Source organism: Papio anubis, chromosome 7 (assembly GCF_008728515.1).
Source record: "Papio anubis isolate 15944 chromosome 7, Panubis1.0, whole genome shotgun sequence".
Classification (NCBI taxonomy): domain Eukaryota; kingdom Metazoa; phylum Chordata; class Mammalia; order Primates; family Cercopithecidae; genus Papio; species Papio anubis.
Genome location: NC_044982.1, coordinates 42,970,331 through 42,978,566, shown reverse-complemented (window position 1 = coordinate 42,978,566; position 8,236 = coordinate 42,970,331). Strand labels below are relative to the sequence as shown.

The following is an 8,236-nucleotide window of genomic DNA, read 5'->3' as shown; positions in this document are numbered from 1 at the left end:
GGCGTATGTTTTTAAGGGACATTTTAGAGATGGGTTTTGTTCTGTTGCCCAGGCTGGAGTATGGCGGCACAATCTCGGCTACTTGCAACCTCCACCTCCTGGGCCCAAGCAATCCTCTCACCTCAGCCTCCCAAGTAGGTGAGACTACAGGTGTGCGCCACCACGCCCAGCTAGTTTTTCTGCAGTTTTTAAAGAGACAGTCTCGCCATGCTGCCCAGACTGGTCTGAAACTCCTGAACTCAAGGATCTGCCTGCCTTGGCCTCCCAAAGTGCTGGGGTTAAAGGTGTGAGTCACCATGCCAGTACAGAAGTGGCAGTTAAGCGGAGACAGAAAAAAAAATGAGTAAAAGTTTGCCAAATGAGTGGAGAGAGAATTTCAGGCAGAGTAAGCGTGAATGAGCATGGTATATCCCGAAAGAACTACCTACTGTTCATGTTGCTTCACATGAAGTGAGGGGCAAATGATGTAAGTTAAGGTTGCTTAGGTAAGAAAGAGTCAAATAATGAAAGAATGTACTATACAGAGATGTTCAGAATTTGCCCTATAGGTGTAAAATTATCTCCACGAAGAATTTTATGTTGGGGAGAAACATGGTCGGATTTGTCTCACACTGTTGGCAGTGTGTGTGATGGAAACTGATCATTCTCTAAAAGGCTAATGTGGTCAAGGCAATACTAATATCTGAATGCAGAACCTCTGAGCCCAGGTTTAGTGAGTTTTCTATTAAGCCATGTTGACTCCCCTATAAAGCAATAAAAGATTCCACTACTCACTGTATTGATTTGTTAGTGAAATTTAAACTCTTGACTAAGGGGATAAGAAACTATTTCATGTAATCACTAAGCAACCCAACCTTGTCTTTTATCCCTCTGGGGGGATATGCCTATTAAAAGGAACTTTTCTCTTGAATTTCGTCTCTTCATTTGAATGGAAGTGAACTTACGATTCATGAATGCTTCAGATATGTGACAGCATCATTTCCACTGAACAATTTGTTCCAGGGCTTATATACCCTTTATAAATTCATGCAATTTTTGTTCTAAGTTTAATTTCTATTGATACAGTGTAATCCCATTTTCTCCGGTTCATTTCCTAAGATTGCGTATCAAGTGCAAAGATGTGAGGACAGCAGCCTTTAGTAGAAGAGTCTGCTTCTTTCGTGAGATGATAACTCCTCCTGGAGTGTTGAATCCCCTCTTTACTTCACACTCCAGTCCCCATCAGAGGGCTTCAGTCGGCCTCATGTGCAGCAAGCCGGCCAGCACGGAATCTTCCACTTGGTGTGATAATGCTTTTGCTTCCAATGCTCCTCACCCCACCTGCCCATACCCCAGAGTCCATGCTGTGTGGCAGAAGAGAAGGGGAAGAGGGTCCTGCACTATCAGCACTCCCTTGGGTTTTAATCCCTAGAGCGCAATCCCATTAATCTGAAAGGACCTTATCATTAGCATTCCATGGGTTTCCCAACTCCTCAAACCTTCATGGCTGGTATGATCCTGTGTGATCATCAGAGCTTTACTCTGAATTCATCCTAGGGATGGTGTCATCATTCTGGCAAAATTCATGTCATTAAATGTCTCTTTGCCATCTGTGTTCCACTTCCTGCTTGCTCCTCTCTCTCCTGGGGCTAAGTTCAATTTTTTACACTATTCCTAGCAACATGGTCTTCTTATTCATGCACTCACTGGTTCATGTATCCATTCTTTTTGAGTGCTTATTCTATGCCAACTACTGTGCTAGTTACTTGGAGCACAGTATTGAACAACACAGGTCCTTCCATCAGGAATCTTCTGCTCTAGTGACCCTGATATTGGGGGAGGGCGTTGTTAAAAGTAAAGAACAGCTTGTTGACTGAGACTGGGAGGAAATGAAAGCGTCTATAGTTGCCAACAGTGTAATTGATGCATCTTAAGTAAGAAGTTTAAACATATTTTAATGGTTATATATGAGCATGATTGCTATTTTCAATTTAATTAGAGGGAAGGCAATATGCCACCTCTTCACATATTGCACTACACTCCGTGAGAATGGGGCTATTTGTTTAAAAGTTAACATGATTCTTCAAAAAACTAAAAATAGAATTACCATATGATCCAGCAATTCCACTTCTGAGTATATATCCAAAAGAACTGAAAGCAGGATCTTGACGAGATATTTGTACACCCATGTTCATTGCAGTATTACTCCCAATTGGCAAGAGGTAGAAGCAGCCCAAATGTCTGTGAACACATGAAAGGATAAAGAGAATGTGGCATATACATACAATGGAATATTATTCAGCATTAGAAACAGAAGGACATCCTGCCACATGCTACAATATGGAGGAACCTTGCGAGTATTATGCTGAATGAATAAGCCAGTTATAAAGGGACAGATTCTGTAGGATTCCACTTATGTGAAATATCTAGAGTGGAAATCCTGGACACAGAAAGTAGAATGATGGTTCCCTGGCACTGGCAGGAAGGAGAAATAAGGAGTTGTTTGATGCGTGCAGAGTTTCAGTTTTGCAGGATGAAAAAGTTCCAGAGATCTGTTACACAACAATGTGAATACAGTTAACATTACTTAGTTCTACACTTACAAAATGGTTAAGTGAGTGAATTTTATGTTACATGTGTTTGCCACAATTTTTTCTTTTTCTTTTCTTTCTTTCTTTCTTTTTTTTTTTTTTTTTTTTGAGACAGTGTCTCACTCTGTTGCCCAGGCCTGAGTGCAGTGGCGTGATCTCGGCTCACTGCAACCTCCGCCTCCTGGGTTCAAGCCATTCTCCTGCCGCAGCCTCCCAAGTAGCTGGGATTACAGGCACGTGCCACCACATCCAGGGCTAATTTTTGTATTTTTAGTAGATAAATGTTTCACCATGTTGGTCAGGCTGGTCTCGAACGCCTGGCCTCAAGTGATCTGCCCTCCTCAGCCTCCCAAAGTGCTGGGATTATAGGCGTGAGCCACCGTGCCCGGTCCGCAATTAAAAATAAATTTAAAAAAATACTTTAACTCCAGTACAGTGGCTGGAGCCTGTTATCCCAGCTATTCAGGAAGATTACTTGAAGCCAGAAGTTCATGATCACCCTGGGCAATATAGCAAGATCTTGTCACATACACACAAATGAAAGTTAACATGCTCAGGAGACTGAGGCAAGTGGATTGCTTGAGCCCAAGAGTTCAAAGCCAGCTTGGGCAATATAACAAGACCCTGTCTCTTAAGAAAAGTCAGGCCGTGCGCAGTGGCTCACGCCTGTAATCCCAGCACTTTGGGAGGCCGAGGCAGGCGGATCACCTGAGATCAGAGTTTGAGACTAGCCTGACCAACAAGGAGAAACCCGTCTCTACTAAAAATAAAAAATTAGCTGGGCGTGGTGGCACATGCCTGTAATCCCAGCTACTTGGGAGGCTGAGGCAGGAGAATCACTTGAACCCGGCAGGCAGAGGTTGAGGTGAGCCGAGGTCGCGCCCCTGCATGATGTTGTTGCCTGGGCAACAACAGCGAAACTCCGTCTCAAAAGAAAAAGAAAGAAAGAAAGAAAAGTCAACATAGTTAATACAGAAGCAGCTGTGGGTATGGTAGAAACGGTAGTGAAGTGGAATCAATTAGAAGGTCAGGGTTGCAGACCTGGCACTGCTAATTCCTAGCTGTGTGACGTAGGGCTTACATGTAACCTCTAAGCCTCCGTGTCCTCACTGGTAAAGTGAAGATCATGCCTCCTATTGCAAAGAGCTTTGCAAGGGTTAAATACAATGATGTGTGTGCAGGATGGCCAACACTAAAGCATGATTCAAAAGGAAGGCATGGTGATAACGATGGATTTCTCTATAACTCAGCTTTCCCACTGTCATGTCTGGCCATATCTGGGCATGGTGGGGCATTGAGGGACCAGCTCCAGCTTCTTCACTTTTCCATCCATCCTACTTTCTCCACATCAGGACATCAGGTTAGTTTATCAAGTTTAACTGCTGGCTGGCGTGGTGGCTCAAGCCTGTAATCCCAGCACTTTGGGAGGCCGAGGCAGGTGAGGTAAGGAGTTCAAGACCAGCCTGGCCAATATGGTGAAAGTCCATCTCTACTAAAAATACAAAAAATTAGCTGGGTGTAGTGGCGGGTGCCTGTAATCCCAGCTACTCGGGTAGCTGAGGCAGAAGAATCACTTGAACTTGGGAGGCGGAGGTTGCGGTGAGCCGAGATCGAGCCAGTGCATTCTAGCCCAGGTGACAGAGTGAGACTCCATCTCAAAAAAAAAAAAAAAAGTTTAACTGCTAAAACTTGACTTTGTTTCTCCTTTGGCCCCTCTCTCCAATATCATACTATTTAATTTAGAGGGGCAGTTTCTTCTAGTGTACAGCAAATACAAATATACAAACTATTCTTGCTGTTCAATCTGCTAATTAACTTCAAATCTGAAAGAATAAGTTTTGTAAGATTCAGTCACCCTACAAGTATTCATTAGTGTCAAGCATTGGCTAACGAATACAGTAATGAACAGTGGACAAGATCATCGCCCTCAAGGACCCAATCATTTTAGCAAGTGAGACAGGTATTAAGTAAGTAAGCAAAAGTATAGACTGTGATCATTGCTAGGAACGAAATAATCAGGGTGGTGTAATGGAGAATGACTTCAAAGGCAGGGACTCCTTAGATAATAATGCACAGGGCGTGGTGGCTCACACACCTGTAATCCTACCATTGTGGAAGCTGAGGCAGGAGGATCACTTGAGCCTAGGAGTTTGAGACCAGCCTGGACAATATAGAGAGACCTTGTCTCTACACAAAAACTAAAAATAAAAAAAAGTAGCCAACATGGTGGTATGCTCCTGTAGTCCTAGCTGCTCAGGAGGCTGAGGCAGGAGGATCACTTGAGCCTAGGAATTTAAGGCTACAGTGAACTGGGATCATGCCAGTGTACTCTAGCCTGAGCGACAGATCAAGACTGTTTTAACAACAAAAAATATATATATAAAAAAATGTAGCTTATTTGCTAATATTGTTTAGCCTCTCAAAGAAAAATTAGGGTGGGAATGGTTACAATATGCCATCTTCCATGAATATATCCAAGTCTTTTAAATTCTACCTCAGGTTTGTATACTTGCTGTTTCCTCTGCCAAGAATGTGCTGCCTTCAACTTTTTAACTCCTTATCTTTCAGGTCTCAGTTCAAATATTGTCTCCTGAAAGCAAAGCTTTCCAAAAAGCTAGTAAGGTTTAGACATACCATGCTTCTGCAGTCATGTGCCACATAATGACATTTCAGTGACAGATCACATATATGATGGAAGTCCCATAAGATCATAATGGGTATTTTCACCGCACCTTCTCTATGTAGTGGCACGATCTCGGCGCACAAAAACCTCTGCCTCCCGGGTTCAAGTGATTCTCCTGCCTCAGCCTCCCAAGTAGCTGGGATTACAGGCGCCTGCCACCATGTCTGGCTAATTTTTGTATTTTTAGTAGAGATGGGGTTTCACTATGTTGGCCAGGCTGGTCTCAAACTCCTGACCTCAGGTGATTCACCTGCCTCGGTCTCCCAAAGTGCTGGGATTACAGGCATGAGCCACAGAGCCCGTCCCCTTCTGTATGTTTACTTACTATTGTGTTACAATTCCCTACAGTATTCAGTGCAGTAACATGCTGTGCAGGTTGGCAGCCTAGGAACAACTGGATATACCATATAGCCTAGGTGTGCAGTAAGCTATACCATCTAGGTAGTGTAAGTATACTCTATCATGTTCTCACAACAAAGTTGTCTAATGATGCATTTCTCAAAATGTATTCCCATCATTAAGTGATGCATGGCTGTATTTCTTTTCTGTTTTTTGTTTGTTTGTTTTTTGAGACGGAGTCTTGCTCTGTCACCCAGGCTGCAGTACAGTGGCACCATCTCGGCTCACTGCAACCTCCGCCTCTTGGGGAGCAATTCTCCTGCCTCAGCCTCCTGAGTAGCGAGGATTACAGGCGCCTGCTGCGGCACCCGGCTAATTTTTATAGTTTTAGTAGAGACAGGGTTTCACCATCTTGGCCAGGCTGGTCTTGAACTCCTGACCTCATGATCCACCCGCCTCAGCCTCCCAAAGTGCTGGGATTACAGACGTGAGCCACTGTGCCTGGCCTTTTCTGAATATTTGTAATTGATCTGTCTTAGTCTTCTGTTGTATCTGATTAGATGTTAAATTCATCCATTGAGTTAACTTAGTGACAGAATGTCCATTTGAATTTTTATAGATATGTTACTGTTGAAATTATCCACCTTTTCATCTTTTTAAATGTTTCATATGTTAATCAGTAATTACTTTTAAACTTTTTTCATTCAGGAAGTTCCTAAATTATTGTTTAAGCAACTTTTGCATCCACTGTCTTTGGATCTCCTTTATTGTATGTTTTCCCTCTCTAGATTATCAGTCATGGTTTCTTTTTTTTTTTTTTTTGAAGCCGTTTCCTCTTATTTGCCCATTTCAGGTACAATGGCGTCACCGACACCGAACTCGCCTCCCGGGTTCAACTGGCTACTCACTGCCTGGAGCTCCCAGCCAGCTGGATGCAATACATCGCCACGCCCGGCTGGGTACTCGCTGGGGAGCCAGATGCAGCTCGCCTTGGGCTGGAGTGCGGTGGCGATCTCCGCTCACTGCAAGCTCCGCCGCCTGGTTCACCATTCCTGCCTCCCAGCCTCCCGTGGCAGGACTGGCGCCCAGCCACCACGCTAATTTTTTTTTTTTATTTTTCAGGCGGGGTTTCCACCCGTGTTAGCCAGGATGGTCACGATCTCTGAAGCCTGTAGTCCACCCGCCCTCTCGGCCTCCCAAAGTGCTGGATTGAAGGCGTGAGCCGCGGCGCTGGCCAGCCTCGACAATAACGACCTTTCAATGCTCCACGCCAGATGCTCTTGGGTAGAATGTGCCAGGCCGACTTCGGATGGGAAGGTTGCCGGGAAATGCCGGTTCCTGGATTCCTCTGCGGCAGTAGGAGGAGGCGCAAAATGGGGAGATTGTTTTGGTACCAGGATTTGACAACAAACAATTCAGCTTAAAAAGGGCATTTGATCCAATGTCAGATTTGGGGCTACAAACTTTTCTTCAGCATTTTCATCACAGAAAACGCTCAAAATTTGGTAAACACAAAACGGCAAATAACGGCTAGGCAATCTGTTGGTAGCAATTCCAACTGGAATACCAGTTGGTAAAAGCTGTTATTTGAATTATTATTATGAGATGGAGTCTCACTCTGTCACCCAGGCTGGAGTGCAGTGGTGCGATCTCAGCTCGCTGCAACCTCCGCCTCCTGGGTTCAGGCAATTCTTCTGCCTGAGCCGCCCGAGTAGCTGGGACTACAACTGGGACTACAGGCACGCTTCTGTACCGTGAAATTTTTCCATGCTTGGCCAAGGAGGCAGGGGTTTCCACCATATTGGCCGGTGGTCTCGAACTCCTGACTTTTCATTAACACTACCTTGGTGGCAAGTGCTGGGACCACAGGCGTGAGCACGCTGAAACTCGGTCGGCCACAGGTGCAATTTTCTTGAAATGCCCAGACCTGGTAGCGGTGAAATGACACCCGTAAATCTAGTATTGCTGGAAGGCTGGCTGAGGTGGATGAAAGCAGGATCCGGGAGTTTGAGACAACAACAGCTATCAGATGAAACCGTCTAAAATGATCTGGGCATGGTGCTGCGGGTATCACTGCGCCAGCTGAACAACAGCGTGAAACTCTGCAAAGGAAGGAAGGAAAAGGAAGGAAGAAGGAAGGAAGGAAGAAAAGGAAGAAGGAGGAGGAGAGGAGGGAGGGGATCGCGCTTTAGTTGGAAATGTTCTTCGCCAATCCAGCTAGTAGAGTAGTTCGAAAAGCTCTCTGCAATTTATTTGTTTTCTTTTCTTTTTTTAGAGATGGAGTCTCCTCTGTTGCTTTAGTGGTGCAGTGGAAATGCAGATCTCGGCTCGCCGCAAGCTCCACCTCCCAGATCACATTCTCACCTCCAGCCTCCTGAGTAAGCTGGGACCTACCACAGGCACCTGCCACCAGCCCGGCTAATTTTTTTTTGTGTTTTTTAGTAGAGGCAGGGGGTTCCGCAAGAGTTAGCGGATGATGTGATCTCCTGAGCTTTGGTCTGCCCGCCTCGACCTCCCAAAGAATGCTGGGATGCAGTGACGCACTTCCCGACTTCATTGCTTCATTTCTTATTTCTCTCTGTTTTGGTGGTTGAATGCTGCTGAGCAGCAATGGTGGCTAACGAGTGGACGGCAATACGTAATA

General features: G+C 45.0%; 1 protein-coding gene across 1 annotated transcript in view; it reads right to left on the bottom strand.

The window, feature by feature from the left end:
• Positions 1-213: 213 nt before the first annotated feature.
• Positions 214-8,236, bottom strand: part of WDR89 (WD repeat domain 89) — a 67,278-nt gene continuing 59,255 nt past the window's right edge. Inside the window, exon 4 of the mRNA XM_017961237.3 lies at positions 214-2,220. The gene's annotated coding sequence lies outside the window, so the exon portion shown is untranslated. The remainder of the gene's footprint in view (positions 2,221-8,236) is intronic.